This window comes from Pelodiscus sinensis, chromosome 4, assembly GCF_049634645.1.
Source record: "Pelodiscus sinensis isolate JC-2024 chromosome 4, ASM4963464v1, whole genome shotgun sequence".
Lineage (NCBI taxonomy): Eukaryota > Metazoa > Chordata > Testudines > Trionychidae > Pelodiscus > Pelodiscus sinensis.
In genome coordinates, this window is record NC_134714.1 from 98686697 (window position 1) to 98703899 (window position 17203).

General features: G+C 42.7%; 1 protein-coding gene across 1 annotated transcript in view; it reads right to left on the minus strand.

Moving 5' to 3' along the window:
* Positions 1-13613: 13613 nt before the first annotated feature.
* LOC112547854 (uncharacterized) overlaps positions 13614-17203 on the minus strand; it is a 40236-nt gene continuing 36646 nt past the window's right edge. Inside the window, exon 3 of the mRNA XM_075928787.1 lies at positions 13614-13842. The gene's annotated coding sequence lies outside the window, so the exon portion shown is untranslated. The remainder of the gene's footprint in view (positions 13843-17203) is intronic.

Consider the following 17203-nt stretch of genomic DNA (forward strand, 5'->3'; position numbering starts at 1 on the left):
AAATTTAATGTGGATAAGTGTAAAGTAATGCACATTGGGAAAAATAACCCCAACTATACGTACAGTATGATGGGGGCTAATTTGGCTACGACAAATCAGGAAAGAGATCTTGGAGTTATCGTGGACAGTTCTCTGAAAACTTCCACACGGTGTGCAGCGGCAGTCAAAAAGGCAAATAGGATGCTAGGAATTATTAGGAAAGGAATAGAAAATAAGACCCAGAATATCTTACTGCCCCTGTATAAAACTATGGTACGCCCACATCTTGAATACTGTGTACAGATGTGGTCTCCTCACCTCAAAAAAGATATTTTGGCTTTGGAAAGGGTTCAGAAGAGGGCAACTAAAATGATTAGGGGTTTGGAACGGGTCCCATATGAGGAGAGGTTAAAGCGACTGGAACTTTTTGGTTTAGAAAAGAGGAGACTGAGGGGGGATTTGATAGAGGTCTATAAAATCATGAGTGGTGTGGAGAGGGCTGATAAAGAAAAGTTATTTATTAGTTCCCTAAATAGAAGAACTAGAGGACACCAAGTGAAATTAATGGGTAGCAGGTTTAAAACTAATAAAAGAAAGTTCTTCTTCACACAGCTTGTAGTCAACCTGTGGAACTCCTTGCCAGAGGAGTGTGAAGGCTAGGACTATAATAGAGTTTAAAGAGAAGCTAGATAATTTCATGGCGGTTAGGTCCATAAAAGGCTATTAGCCAGGGGATAAAATGGTGTCCTTGGCCTCTGTCTGTCAGAGGCTGGAGAGGGATGGCAGGAGACAAATCGCTTGATCGTTGTCTTTGGTCCACCCTCTCTGGGGCACCTGGTGCTGGCCACTGTCGGTGGACAGGATACTGGGCTAGATGGACCTTTGGTCTGACCCAGTACGGCCATTCTTATGTTATCTCCAGCCTGCCTCTGAGGTCATGGCTGTCTCTGCAGCGGCAGTTGCTTCTAGGGCTGTGATGACTGTTGCGTAAGGTTGAACTGGGTCTGCTTCTCTGGCTCTGGAGCTGTCTCTGTGGGTCCTTCCCCTTCTGCAGTCCACCCTGAGTGAGCTGCCTCAGGACCTTTTATACTCAGGCCTGCCTGTGAGCATGCCTAGCAGGGTCGTGGTGGAGGGGCTCTCTCAGCCAGCTGGGCCCAGCTCACAGTCTGTTCTACAGTGTGGGGCTGAGATGCCTTGTCACACTGCCCCAGACCACCACCCAAACTCTCTGTACCCCTTTCTCCCCTTCTCCCAGAACACAACTCCCACCCAGACCCTGTATCCTCTCTTATAACCCTCCCCAAGTCAGAATCCTCTCTTGCACCCATATCCCTCCCTGACCCTGCATCCCAAACCCCTGCCCCAGATCCCAACTTCCTCCTTCACCCAAACTACCTCTCAGACCCCACATCCCGTCCTGCACCCCAGTCCCTTACCCCAAGCTCCCTTGTGTACTCAACCTCTGTCCTAGATCCACACTCCCTCCATAGAAGTGTGGTCCTTGACTACTTGCTAAAACCTTGTCGTGGCCCCCCCCCCATTAAAAATTATTGCCCATTTTGTGCTAGATCATGTCAGCTAGCTCAATCTAACAAATACCCAGTACAGCACAAAGTACAATTTATTTTGTCTTGAATTGTTTCTAACCAAAAAATTTAAGCAGGAAAGTATTTGGACTGAAAAATATGTCTTATCTTATGAGCACATCAAAAGGATGATGAACACAAAGGGTGAATGTCCCATAGAGTTTATGATGTGGATTGGGCTTCATTCAAACAACTACCTCACAAAACTTTAATGCAAAACATCTGAAGTACATGAAAAAGGTATTACACTTTTATAGCCAGAGCAAAATGGTGAAATAAGAGATGATGATGGCTCAGGTTGTATGTGATGAGCAGAAGAACAGAGCCTATAATGGTGTCCAGGTTAATTGACAAACAAAGAAGTAGTTGTGGTTTAATAAATGAAAGATAATGGGCTTGTAGGGGGAAGAGTTACATTATATTTCACAAAGAGTCTGGTATCTAAAATGATTCAAAATCTTTTACCCAGATAGTTCTGTGATCTGCCTTCTTGGCCTTGTTCCTCCAGAAACAAGCCTTTTATCCTGCCTCTGACTCATGCCACATTTCACAGCACTTTTACTGTGTTTCTATACAATACCATCTTTTACTATTACACAAAGTATTGCCCCCTGTTTTCTACAGTCTGACTGCTTTCCTTTGGCTCCTTGGTGGAAGTAGAGCAAACCTCTTAGAAAAATCTTGATTTAAAAATGTCCAATAATGTAGAATCCATGACAAACTGTGGAGAATTGTTCTGATGGTCAATTACCCTTATTGTTAAAAATTTGCACCTTATTTCTAATTTGAAATTATCTAGTTTAACAAGCACACTGAGTGAGAATGTCTGAGCTGGGTTATGCATATATTTACAAACTTTGGGATTTCTTACCCCTTCCAGCAATCCAGTCACACTTAGTTCTGTATTTTTGTGTACAGGTTACTAATGCAAAATACAATGTCATGAAGACAAAAGATGTACTGGAGACATTTACATAATTGCTTTATGTATCTCCATTTCAAAACACATCTGAGTCTGGAGGGAAAACAGTGCTCTACAATTTCGGTGAAGTGAGAACTCTGAATAAGAAAATAATGTAATGCCAAAAAAGGGGGGAAATGGACATTATTAACTATAACAAAAGTATTTTCTTAATCTTCTTGTCAATTTCAAGAGTCAAGATTTCTAATGGGTCTTTGTACTGATAATTAAGTTTGAACATACATTACTAATACTAAAATCAAAACACTGGGGCTATGTCTAAACTACATCCCGCTTTCGAAAGAGGGATGTAAATTAGACAGATCGAAAGTGCAAATGAAGCGGGGATTTAAATATCCTGTGCTTCATTTGCATAATCGTGTCACAGCATTCTTTCGAAAAAGGGTATTTTGAAAGTGAATCTGCCATCTAGATGCGGTTCTTTCGAAAAAAGCCCCCTTTTTGAAATATTCTGTACTTCAAAAAAGGAGGAGTGTAGATGCTCTCTTTTGGAAGAAGTTTTTTTAGAAGATCTCTTCCAGAAAAGCTTCTTCCGAAACAAGCCTGCAGTCTAGACGTAGCCTGGGCTGCTTGCTCAAGGCAATAAACACCTGTTAAGATTGGTAGGGAATGCCAGGCCTACCCCTTAGAGAATCATAGAACCATAGAGCTGGAAGAGACCTCAGAAGGTCATCAAGTCCAGCCCCCCGCTCTAGGCAGGACCAATCCCAACTAAATCATCCCAGCCAGGGCTTTGTCAAGCTGGAACTTAAAAACCTCTAGGGATGGAGATTCCACCCCCTCCCTAGGGAACCCATTCCAGTGCTTCACCACCCTTCTAGGGAAATAGCTTTTCCTAATATACAACCCAGACCTCCCCACACTGCAACTTAAGACCATTGCTCCTTGTATCCTGGAAAAACTCTGACGCATCCAGGGAATGTGTCTGCCCTTCCGACATTTTTTGTGGAAGAGCAGACATGCTCTGTCGGAAGCCCTGTCTTCCTCATAAAATGAGGAAGAAGGCCTCTTCCAAAAGAGGAGGCTTTTCCGAAATTTGGCCCAGTGTAGATGGGCCAAATTTCAAAAAAGCCTCTTCCAAAAAAACAATTGGAAAAAGGTACGCAATTTGCGGTGTGCATTTTAAGTACCTTTTTCTGAAAAAAAAAAAAAAGCGGCAGTCTAGATGTAGCCTCTCTCTTGACATTGATGTAATATATATGTAAAATATATACATATCCATACACCCCAGATTCAAGCAGCATCGTATCTGTGCCTAGCTGAGCCCTCATATCTCTTCTAGGACTAATTGAAGCATAGCAATTGGTGTCAGTTTATGAAGTGCACCTGTCTACAATGACCTGGATTAAGACCAATTGCTCACTGGATATATACTTCTGGATAGCCAATGGAGTAATTTTGGGAAAGCTAGTGCACTATCTAAAAATAAAGGTTTGGTATCCAATTATCACTCCCCAAAATAAAAACAAAGTTTTATTCAAGCAACTTGTGCTGTTTTTTAAAAGTATTTCAAGAATTAAGTATGTGAAATTAGACATTTATAAACAATCTGAAACTAAGATTTTATACACCATTGACAGACTGCCAGGCTTCTTTAAGACGACAACAGTTTGTCTATATCACAAGAACTGAACTGTCATGCAGAGTAAATGCCTCAATATGTCTGTTAGAATGATTAATAAGAAACCCTGTGTAATTACAACTATGACTTCAGGAAGCACATGGAAGGGAAATTCTATAGGGTTTTCCTAATGTTTTAGTTGAAGGTGTCACTAAAATTACATTATTAAAAACTAAACATACTCCGGTCATCTGAAGAAGTGGGCTGTGCCCACGAAAGCTCATGATCCCATCTACATGTTTTGTTAGTCTATAAAGTGCTATCAGACCATTTGTTGTTTTTTCAGTTTATCCTGTACAGACTAACTCAGCTACCCCTGATGCTTCTACCACAAGTGTTTGCCTCATAGCTTTTGTAAGAGATACATGTACAAAGGAATGCATCTCTCATATAAACAGTGTGGATGTGTTAATCCAGTCCAAAAATGATATTGCAGAGAGACTACAAGCTGGCTGTCTTTACTTTAGAGCAAAATCAAGAGTAAAAGGGGAAAACAGAGGGGGTGCTAATCCAAGTTTGGCAGGGGGAGGTATCTACTCTGGGGGATCCAAGGTTCTTGATCTGCATAGGCCCCATTCAGCCTCCAAATGTCTTGCAGGAATCTAATCCTCCCCTCCAGACATTTATACAACTGCATGTTTAAAATAATTAAATAAGAGGTCAGGACATCAAGAAAAGAAGACACCTAATAATGTGCTATGAAGTTTATGTATACTCCAAAAGTCTCAGAACAGAGTTGTCGTATTTTGCTAACAAGTATTTTTTCATATACAATTGTTAAACCCAATTACCCATAATGTAGGTTTTAGTGTAGCAACATGCATGAAGAGATATAGAGGCCAGTGCCTGAAAAATATGTTCTAAAAAAAATTTGCTTTACATTAATTTTGCAAGATTTTTCCACTCACCTTGTCCTACGGACAAACCCTGCATATTTTTATTTGGATAATTAAAATTATCCACCAATGCTGCTAAATTTTTGTTGGTCAACACTAGGTCTAGTAAAGCTCCAGAGGTGGTATGGCTAATAAACATGAAGCGTCTAAGTATAGAGGAAAGTGGCAAACCCCTCAACATCTAATTTGAAACACAGGTTGAATAAAAATTCTGAAGAGGAAAATAAAATTAATTTGAAGAAAGATGCAAAATAAAAAACACAAAGCATAAAATAATGCAATGCTATTGTCTATATATCTAGAGCAAGCGATGACATTTTTTAATTTTATTTGTTTTTGATCTCTGTCATATAGACTATACTTATTACACAAATTCTATGTCACACAAGTTACCATTTGCGAGAGATTAAGTATAGGTAATTTAGGGGTTTATTGTATTAAACATCTAAATGCAATGGTTATGTATTATTGGGGTGTCCATGGGGATGGATGAATGAAGAATACTGGAGAATTCACTCAGGCTATAATATCCCCAGAGAGCTACTACCACCTAGGGAAACGCTCGCATATATATGTTCAAACTACATTTTCAAGGAGCCAACAAAAAAAGAAAGTACTTTTGCTAAGTAGCCCAAGTTTAAACTGATTCAGGGCCTTCTTTCTCATTCAGCAAATGGACAGGTGTTCTGGTTCAAGAGTGGCCCCCACCCTTTGGGAAGGGTTTGAAGACTTGGTGCTTGTTCTGAACTTAAAACTGCAATGAACTTATGACTACAACACTCTTGTGTAGGAGCTGATGGACTAATCACCAACCTGAGACCTTGTTGGTCATACAGGGTCAGACCAATGGTCCATCTAACTCAGTATTCTTTCTTCTACAGGGCCTGGTGCCAGATGCTTGAGAAGGAATGAACAAAACAAGGCAAATTATTGAGTGATTCATCTCCTGTTCTCCCATCCCAGCTGCTGGCAGTCAGAGCTTTAGGAACACCCAGAGCATGAAATTCCATACCTGATCATTTCAACTAACAGACAGTAATGGATCTCTCTCAGGGAATCATTTCTTTTTTGAACCCATTTATATTTTTGGTCTTTACAGTGTCCCCTGACAACAAGTTCCACATGTTGGCTGTGAGAAGTGATACTTCCCGTTTCCTTTAATCTTGTTGCCTACTAACTTCATAGGATGTGCCCGGGTTCTTGTGTTAGATGAAGGGTATTCACTTTCTCCATATCAGTCATGATTTTATAAATCTAACATATCCCCTTGATGTATCTTTGCTCAAGTGAAGAGTCCCAGTCTTTTTAATCTCTCTTCAAATAAAAGCTGATCCATACCCTTAATAGTTTTTTGCCCTTCTCTGTACTTCTTCCATTTTAACTCAGATAACTAGTAGGCTACATCTACACTGGCATGTTCTCACGCAAAAACTCTTTTGCAGACGAGTTCTTCTGCAAAAACTCTTCCAGAAGAGAGCATCTACACTGGCATGTGCTTTTGCGCAAGAAAGCTCTGACGGCCATTTTAAACATAGGATTTCTTACGTAAGAAATTCATGTTGCTTGTCTACACTGGCCTCTTCTGGAAGAGCTCTTGTGCAAGAGGGCTTCTTCCTGAACGGGAGCATCAGAGTTCTTGCGCAAGAAGCCCTGACTTTATACATAACATCGGTTTACTTGCACAAGAACACACGGCCAGTGTAGACAGGCAGCAAGTTTTTGCGCAAGAGCGGCCGCTTTTGCATGAGATCGTAGATACAGCCGTTATGTTTATCTAACAAGGAAGATTGAAGCACAAATATGTTTCTATGCATTCTGTAAAAAAAATCTTGTTCTAATTTTTAGACTGGGAGTCTAAATTCCCAGGCCTTCTTGGCATAAGAAAGTTGGACTGGTTAACCAAATCCATTTAAAAGTTTTATGTTTTTGTTAAATCAGGCCTGAGAGCCTATGTCCCACTGACTCACTATGTGACTTCAGCTGTTTAGGGGACGGTTCAAAACTTTGGAACAATCTACCAGAGGAGTCAAAGCCACCCCATCAGAAACCTTACTGCCTCCCACTCTAAGTGCAAAGTGCACTTTGCCTTCTCTGACCACCCAGCAGCCTGTGCACTACTGGCAGGCACCCAGATACTGTGGTGATGAATATAATATAAAAAACTAAACATTCTAGAATATCACAGCCTCAATTCTCGAGCCTGTAAAATGTGTGTAATAATACCTCTTGTTTCTTCACAGGGCTCCCCTGAGCACTTGAGGCTTAATCCTGAGATTACTGAAATCAATGGGCCAGTATTGGACATCATCATTTACAGGTCCTCTACAAATACTTAAAATACATTCGTAGTTGTTAAATGCTTTGGAATACTTGGATGCCTTCCAAGTATGAAGTAATATTATATGTAGATTAAGCATAGCCAGGTTCTAGAAAACTATTTGCCACAAAATCTGGAAACCCCTGGGGAGGAATCATTTGCACTCATAGTTCAAAAAAAATGGACAGGGATTTGACTGATGTAGGTTTTATTGCCATTTCATATTCTATTTGCACTATTTAAAATACACTTGTATATATTTTGTAGCTTTTATAACCAGTACTAGAGGTGAGCTTTCACAGGCACAACCCACTTCTTCAGATGACCTGAATGTTGGAAGTCCAGAACCAAGAATAAATAAGAGAAGGGGGAGGGGAGAAATTGGAAGGCGGGGAGAGTACATTGGGTAGATAAGTTTCAAAGGGATAGTCCAGCCAGTTTGTAACAGGAAAAACTTAAAAAACAACAAATAGTCTATTAGCAACTTAAAGATTAAATAGTTAAAAGAGGCTGATAAGAACCATTAGTTTGCACTAGGAAAGGAAGAGTACTAATATCAGATTCTATACAGACATCAAGAATCATTGGCACCTTCATTGTTTGGTTGGTTGATAATGTGCGAGCCATTCGATATCATGATTCATACCATTTGCATGGGAATTAAACTTGTGAATGAAATTAAGTTCCAACCTTTCTCTGTGTATTTGGCTTGTGGAATTGGCCTGAAACAAAGCAGTGCCTTGGAGAGCCATTAATAAGTGTCAAGGCAAATTAAAGTGTTCTCCAGCAGGTTTTTGTGTGTAGCGTTTTTGGATATCTGATTTGTGTCCATTAATTCTTTCCCATAGAGACTGTCCAGTTTGGCCAATATACACTGCGGTGGGGCACTGTTGTCATAGATCACATTAGTGGATGTGCAGTTAAATGAGCCTCTGATTTGGTGACTGATGTGGTTGGTTCTAGTGATGAAATTGCTTGTGTAGATGTGTGCACAGAGTTGGCACTGGAGCTGATTTCAGGGGTGGGTTCCTGGATGCTTATGATGGATGTATGTTGTGTGGTTACCAGAAATAATTTGTTTTAGGTTAGGGGGTTGTCTGTAGGTAAGGATTGGCCTTTTCCCCAAGACCTCTGAGAGTGAAAGGAGGGGTCATTTTCCAGGATAGGTTGTAGATTGTTGATAGTGCATTGGAGGGGTTTAAGTTATGGACTGTAGGTGAGGACAAGTCACCCAGACTGCAAATCTTGAGGTCTTCGGTCTGACACTGGTCCTACAGCTCCCTTTATAAGGCCTTCGTTACCTCAAATGGCTGCTTCCTCTGCTGCCACTCTAGCCTGTTTGGAGGACTTCTCTATTGCTTTTTTGGGGGCAGGGTGTGACAGGACCACAGGGCCTCTGGCAGGGAGGCCTCTGGGCCTGGTCCATCCTGTGACACTCCCTCAGGGACCCATAGTCATTGTGAAGCATATAACACACTTTGCACAGAATCTAACACATTAATGCACATGTCCTTTCCCCAGTTTCCTTCCCACTGTAGAGCACGTTTTGGGTTGGAGTCTGAGTTTCTTCAGTTGTCTAGAATCCTTAGAGCAATTTGGGATCAAAAAAGTAGGCTGGACCCCTTAGACTGTTGCATGCTGGGAAAGCTGGCTCTCTCCTGCTTCCTCTTCTTGTTTGGGAATTCTAGTCCTGTACAGGTTTTTAACAGAGTAGCTGGCCCATTCAGGGAAACGGGGCTGAGCTCTCCTGTTCCAGTGGAGATGTGCACCAGATGAGGGTAATCAAGAAAATGAGATTCCCCATGGCAGCTGTATGTTCAAAAGGCTGAAAGAGCTGTTTATAGATATGCCCACTCTGGCAAATTCCTCATTAGCGATGTAATTTCTCAGTAAATGAAAGCCTGGCTCATGATCTCACAACTGACTCTCAAATGGCTGGATTTTTTAAAAATCATGTCCCCAAAACATGATTTATGATTAATTTTACTGACAAATCACTGGGGTGTTCGCACTGTCAATAAACTCTGGGTGACCAGAGCCCCCATTGCCTGTCAGCTCTGCTCTGCACTCCCACTGCCAGCCACCCATGGCTGAGAGAAGGATCCCCTCCTCACAGGGCAGGCTGATAGTGAGAGCCCCTACTACTACTGCAGAGAGAGGCTCTGGCTGTCATTCATCCCAGCTGGAGCACGGGGCAGCAGGCCCAGACTCCTACTGTCAACCCTTGGATACGGTGGGGCTGGGTCCTTCTGTCTACCCCAGGTGCAGGGCTGTGAGGGCTCCTGCTGTCAGCACCCAGCAGCTGCTCCCCTGCCAGACTGGGAAGTGGGAGAGGGGACCCCAGGACTGGGGAGGATGAAGAATGGTAAAGAGGAGAGAGGAAGATGGGGAGGATGAACTATGGCATGGGAGCTGCAGGGGGACTGAAATAAGGAGGGTGGGGGTAAGGTGGGTGTACTGAGGGGGGGTTCTAAGTAGATAGGTAAGCACTGGGAAGGTGAACTGAGGATGGTAGCAGTTATTGGAGCATGGAGGAGCTGAATTGAGGGTGTTGTGATGGTGCAGGTCAGGAGGACTGAATTGAAAGGGGCTGGATGGGGGCAGAACTGATCGGAGACTGGGGGGGACAAGATTATTTGCTGGGCAGAAGATGGGCAGATGTAGGGCAAAAGCTCCTGTAGAAGGGACCAAAATCACCATATCCAGTACATGGAAGAGTGGGCAACACTAAGTATCCCATGCACAAACCCTAGGGATGGGCTTGGGGAACTCAAAAAATCAAGAGACTGACCTAAAACAGACACTAGAATATTGTATAAAATGTCATGGTTCTGGGGAGTCCAGCTCACAATTTCTGATCTCTTGAAGTCAGCAATACTGAGTTTAGAACCAGGAGGCCCAAATCCTGAGAGTGAGAGGGACTAGAGAGAGTTTAGAACAGTGACAGGCAACCTGTGGCCCACGGGCCCATTAGGGTTCTATGTCTGACCCGTGAGATATTTTGTTTACCACATTCCGGGGTACCAATTCCACTGGTTCCCATCTCTGTAGGTTTTTCCTACCTGTATTACAAAAGTGACATGAACATAAAGCAGGAGCATGTGAAGCAAGGTACACGCTGATTGCATCCTGCAAATTCTAGGTACACAAGTACAGTGAGCAAAGCTACCCTACCCAGTGCTGTAAATAGGTATTTTTGCACTTGGGGCAAAATATTAATTATGCGCCCCCCTCTCCTTAGGTTTGCACCTATCACCTGCCCCCGGCTAGACCTTCACCAGTCCCCTGCTCCCTCCCTCCTGACCAGACACCTATCCTCAGCTTGCTCCCGTATCCTACTTTCTACCCAGATTCTGCACGCTCATCCCTATCCCACTCACTAACAGCCCTGTCCCACACACTGGAACCCTCATTTTTGGCCCCACTTCAGAGCATGGAGGAGCCCACAAAAATCCACTAACTCTGGAACTCCAGAAGAGTTAATCTGGCCTGAGGCCTTGAAACTCAGTCCTACCTCCCCTCCCACTATGGGGCTGGAGTGCCAGGGAAGGAGGGGGGTGTTCAGTTGGGGCCACATCAGTGAGGTTGGGGGGGGGGTTTGGAAGGGGTTTTTTTTTTTTTTGCATCTCACTAGTGTGAGTCCTGACTGATTTTTCTGTGGGTCTGTGACCTCTGACCCAAAACAGGTTCCCCGCACCTGCCATAAATAAAGACAATGCTGTAATGTTTTGTGTTGGACATAATATTATACTTTATTTAAAAATTAAGCCTGGCCAACAAGACCCCAATTGGGGCCAAGTCCTCATCTGGCTGGATCATCATAACACTCCTGCACCCCCCTATACCTCAACCCTGAGCCCATCATACATCTGAACCTCCTGTCCTGAGCCCCTCACATCCCCAAACTCCTGCACCCCCACATCCCCAGTCTTGTGCCACAACACTCCTGCACCATCCACACTCTGCAAACCTGTGTCCTGAGCCCATCATACACCCAATCTCCCTGCCCTAAGCCCCTCATACACCCCAACCTAAACTCCTGCACCCTCACAGCCACAAGCCTGGGGCCTGCTCAGCACCCCAACCCTCCACCTGAGCCCAACACTCACCAGTCTGGAGCTCCCTCCCCTTCTCCACCTCCTCTTGCACCCAGATTCCCTCCCAGAGCTTGCACCTCTCAACCCTTCCCACATCCAAATCCCTCATTCCCACCCCAGAGCCTGCATCTCCTGTCTCAACCCAGGGAGAATAAGTAATGGCTGGGAACAGCAAGCAATGGAGAGGAGGGGAATGGAGAGGGTGGGGCCTCAGGGAAAGGATGGGGTAGATCTTGGCTTGCCCTGACATTTAAAAAGTGATCTTGAGTGTAAAAAGGTTGGAAACCACTCAGTTACAATAAAGCTAGTTTTCTAAGGATGCAGCTAACCTATTAGGCTGTGTCTAGACTGGCCAGTTTTTCTGGAAAATCAGCCGCTTTTCTGGAAAAACTTGCCAGCTGTCTACACTGGCCGCTTGAATTTCCGCAAAAGCACTGACTTCCTACTGTAAGAAATCAGTGCTTCTTGTGGAAATACTATTCTGCTCCCGTTCAGGCAAAAGTCCCTTTTGTGCAAAGCTTTTGCTCAAAAGGGCCAGTGTAGACAGCTCAGATTTGTTTTGCACAAAAAAGTGCCATTTTCGCAATCGGGGCTTTTTTGCGGAAAAGCGCATCTAGATTGGCATGGATGCTTTTCCGCAAAAAAGTGCTTTGCGCCATGCCAATCTAAACGCTCTGTTCCGAAATTGTTTTTAACGGACAACTTTTCCATTAAAAGCATTTCCGGAAAATCATGCCAATCTAGACGCAGCCTTATTGTTCAGGTGTTTGCATATGAATAGGGCTGTTGAGTCCTAAGTACCATTCCAGTCTCTCTGTTGTACTGTACAAGATATGTCAGTTTATACTGGAGCCACATACATATAGGCATTCACGAAACAGCTTTTTACAGTATGCACCAGAATTAGTAAGTTATAAAGAGATAGCCCCAACTCATCAAAATAGCAAAAAGTTATAAGACCGTATTTACTTTTAAAAGCTGTCTTGCATCTGGCATAAAACCCAAGCATTTCTAGAAGGGAGGGGATTAATAGAATAAATTTGATAGTATTAGATGGGACAAAACATAAGGCACTCAGACTAAATTAATTAATGCCCTGGTGAATTCAAGAGTATCGTATCCTCCCAGAGCATAAACACAGCTCAGAAGCTGTATTTAGGAAGCAGAATTAGGCTGCACCTGTTGGGTTTCAAACTGAATGCAGGCCTTGTTTCAATATTCCAGTTGGGACTGGCAGTTGCTGTAGGGATTAAATTATTTAAAGCCTTCAGCTGGCGAGTGTAGACAAGCTGTATTTTATAAAACACTTAATCTAGTTTTTAAAATCTCTTTATATGGTTGCTTTACTCAGTCTAGATAAGTATATATGACATGTACCTGCTAATTCTAAAACTCCTTTGTATGAAATTTAAAATTTATTAGAAATAATGTTAAACATTAACCATTTGCTTTTTTCTTACAAACACTTTTTGTGAAATTGTCTTCAGGAAACGATGGAACTATATAAAGGGAAAAAAATCCCAAACAAAAAAAGCTTCCAGTTTAAATTTCTTTTATATGGGCTAGATTTTGCAACTGTATGGGTGCTCCTACACTGAACCATAGGTCAAAATAAGATATGCAATTTGAGATATGCAAATTGCATCTCATTTCAATGTTATTTCGAAATCGTGACAAATTTCGAAACAAGCTATCTACACAGTATTTATTTTGAAATTAATCACTATTCCAAAATGTCCCTTGCTCCTCATGGAATGAGGTTTACAGGGATGTCGGAATAGCAAGCTCATTAGATTTCAAAATAATGGGTGTGCTCAAAAGATGTGGAATAGCTATTTTGGGATACCAGTGGTATCCTGAAATAGGGTACGGCTGCACTGCAGTGCTATCTGTCCCAGGCAGTCTAGCCTTCTGGTAATTAACTATTGTTTTCCTTCACAATTTCTTTAAAGAAAAGGTACTCTAAAAAGGTACTCTCAAAATTCTTCTTCTTGACTTTTCAGATGGACTATGATTAAGAGTAATCACAAAGTGTTTGAAATTCTGGAAATATTTTCATTATATAGTATTAGTATTGGGGACTACCTGTGCAGAAGAACAATAAAGCAGATCAAAAATAGTTCATGTAGTCTTCCTTGTTACAAGATGTTTTATTTCTTTCTAAAAAGTTAACAGTAAGTAATAAATAATTACATATGGAGTAGACAGATACCATTCAGATAGTTCTGCAACACAGGATTAATTAAGTAAATCCTCTTACGTCGATTTGCCATTACTTAGCTCTCTAGTTTATTTTTTCATTGCTTGCTCCCATTAATGTATTTTTCCTGTCAGGGTTGATTATTCTGGTTTCAGTTGCTTTTTCTGCATCAAAATGAAGCACAAATGTACATCCTCTCAGAGCAAAGAATAATAATACATCCAGATATAGTCAACTAATATTACTTACACTCACTATTAGTTCTTTTTAATCTAACAAGAGGATTTCTGTATGACTATTTTAAGGTAAAAGTATGTATTTTGGGCACAAATACAAAAAAAAACCTGTATACGGATATATAGTCTTTTTATGGTGTGGGGATTTGGAAACCTATGTGCTAACAAAGAAGGGTGAATCATCATCCATGAAAATAAGATCACTTCCAGAGTATATAGTATGTATTATATTTTTAGAAACCTTTGTTCATTTTCTCCTACTTCCCTGCCTGATGCCTCTACGCTGTCTCAGTTGTATGGAAAGTAAGAAAGTTGAATTTTATTTTCAGTAGCTCTTTGACCTGCTGTGTAAGCTCTGGCAAATCATTTTATGTGAACACAGGAATCAGAAATTTACCTTCCATTGTAACTGCTTTGAGATGTATTTATGGAGAGAAATATGGTGTAGTTGAATATTACTAGTGAATTTTAGTAAAATCAGTTTTATGATATAGCCAGTGCAAAGTTATGAATCCAATGTATCTATTCTGGATTTTGATTTGCCAATGTGCAGTGTATACTTTTTAAATTTAAAGTACATGTTGTGACATCTCAGTGAAGTCCTCTCCCATCTTAAGTAAGGAAGAGGAATTTAGGTATATGATCATTTCACGTGCAGATGGGAATAAACTCAAAACTTATGATGGAAGGAATGGTGGTGAATAGTAAGAAAAGGGAATTACCAGAAAGTCTATAATGTAGATAACAATTAATTATTTAAAACAAACATTTTAAAATTTAAACCGGATTTTAATAGATATTTTCTTCAAAAAACATTGCATCTAAAGATAGTTTTAATTAAGATCTTTGTGCTATAATGTATCTCATCATAGAAAACAGATAAGTTTTAATTTTACAGTATGAGACAATATATTCATATGGTGTTTAAAAAGTTTTGCAAATAAGTTCTACAATTCACTGATCAATTATTTTGATATTGGCATAGAGAGTATGCTTATTAAGACTGCAGATGATACCAAGTTGGGAGGGGTTGCAAGTACTTTGGAGGAAAGTGTCAAAATTCAAAATGGTCTAGATAATTTGGAGAAGTGGTCTGAGGTAAGTAGAATGAAGTTTAGTAAGGACAATCTGTTTCACACAGATAGAATGGATGTGACTGTCTAGGAAGGAGTACTGCAGAAAGAGATTTAGAGGTCTGGGGCCATGCATCTGCCCCACACTGTCCCTTTAAGGGGTTAAAACACAGCCCTGGGTGAGGGCTGGAGTCATGGAGCAAGCAGCTATAGCAGATTGCTGGGCCTTAATTGGCAGCTGTGAACTGTATAAATAAGGGCTGCCAGGGAAGCTAGATGCTTCCTGATTTAGAGCAGGGCTGGGGAAAGTCAGGCAGAGCTGGGGGAAGTTCTTGCCAGGAAAGCTCCCAGGCTACAGGGCCTGTAGCAAGGCCTCAGGGTCCCAGGGCTGTGGGGAGACAGCCAGGATAGGCAAAAGCAGCAGGTCCACACCCCCTTGCTAATGATGAGTGGCCATGTCAGACCGCAGTTTTGCCCTTGTGGCAGGAACTAGACAAAGACTGGCAATGGGTCACTGAAGTGAGGAGGGCATAGGGCCATGGTCACCAACAGGTCGATTGCGATTGACTGGTTGATCGCGAGGCCTAGACCAGTTGATCGCGAGGCGTCCTGTCTGCCCTGCCCCCATTTCCCTCCCACCCCCGAGAAGCTCCACTACCTACCTCAAGTGAAAATGGAGGTAGTGTTGGCTTCCCAGGGATGGACAGAAGTCCCGCAGCTTAGCGCCACTTCTGACGATTCCGGAAGTAGCGCTAGCTGCTCTGCCAGGTGTACTGCGGGAGGGAGAATCGGCTCTCTGTACCGCATAGGAGGGGTGAGTCAGTCCTGGGGGAGGCACGCGCGTGGGACAGTCAGCTCCGGGGCAGGCGCACGCGGGGTTTCCCTGAGCCGGGGGGGGGGGGAGGGGGAGGAATCCTGGGAGGAGGCAGATGCAAGGGACTCTCTGCCTCCACTGGCACCCCACTCCCCAGCCCCCACTCCCCAGCCACAGAACTCTGACCCCACTCCCCTGTCCCCAACTACAGAACTGTCCCCAATCCCGTTCCCACTCCCTGAACTCTGTCCCCACTCCCCTGTCCCCAGCTATAGAACTGTCCCCACGCCCCAAACTCTGTCCCCACTCTCCAGTCCCCAGCCATAGAATTCTGTTCCCACTCCCCTGTTCCCAGCTACAGAACTCAGTCCCTATTCCTGTCCCCACTGGCACCCTGTCCCTTGCTGCAGAACCCTGTCCTCTGCTCTCCCAGCACCCTGTTCCCTCTTCCCTGCCTCCCGCCACACAACTCTGTCCCCACAAAATGTATAGTTATAAATGCTTCATTTTAGATTTAAATAGCATGAATAAAAAACATTTCATAACTATAAACACGTGATTTTAATTTTATACATCGCATAATTTAAAAATAAACTGTTTATCAGAATGTGTAAATAAGGGCTGGGGATAACAAGTGATGGACAGGAGGAGAATAGAGAGGGCGGGGCTTCAAGGAAGGGGCGGGGCAGTAGATCTTCGCCTGTTCGGAGATTTAAAAAGTGATCTTGGGTGTAAAAAGGTTGGAGACCACTGCCATAGGGGGATTGAGGGTCCCCAGAGGAGGACTCCAGAGTATAGTGGCATTGCAGTAGGGCAGTACCCTGGTAGGAGGGCGCTATAGTCTGGGAGAGACATGGGCCCTGACACCAAATGGTGGAGAGCAACAGTAACACCAGCCAGAAGGGGGCACTCCAGCACCAAAAATGCTAATTACCTGAGTGACCAGCAGGAGGTGCTCTTGGTACTGAGCCTCCCACCCCAGTGTTACAGGGTCATAGTGGACCATAAGCTAAATATTAATAAATAAGTGTGACACTATTGGAAAAAAAAAGATACACACACAAACCATGATTCTGGGCTGCATTAACAGAAGTGTTGTGAGCAACACATGAGAAGTCATTCTTCCACTCTGCTCTGATTAGGCCTCAGCTGGAATACTGGTGTCCAGTTTTGGGCACCACATCTCAAGAAAGATATGGAGAAATTGGAGAGGATCCAGAGAAGAGCAACAAAAATAATTAAAGGTCTAGAAATCATGACCTATAAAGAAAGACTGAAAGAATTGGGTTTGTTTAGTTTGGAAAAGAGAAGAGAGGGGACAGGATAGTGGTTTTCAAGTACATAAAAGGGTGTAACAAGGAGGAGGGAGAAAAATTGTTCTCCTTGGCCTCTGCTGATAGGA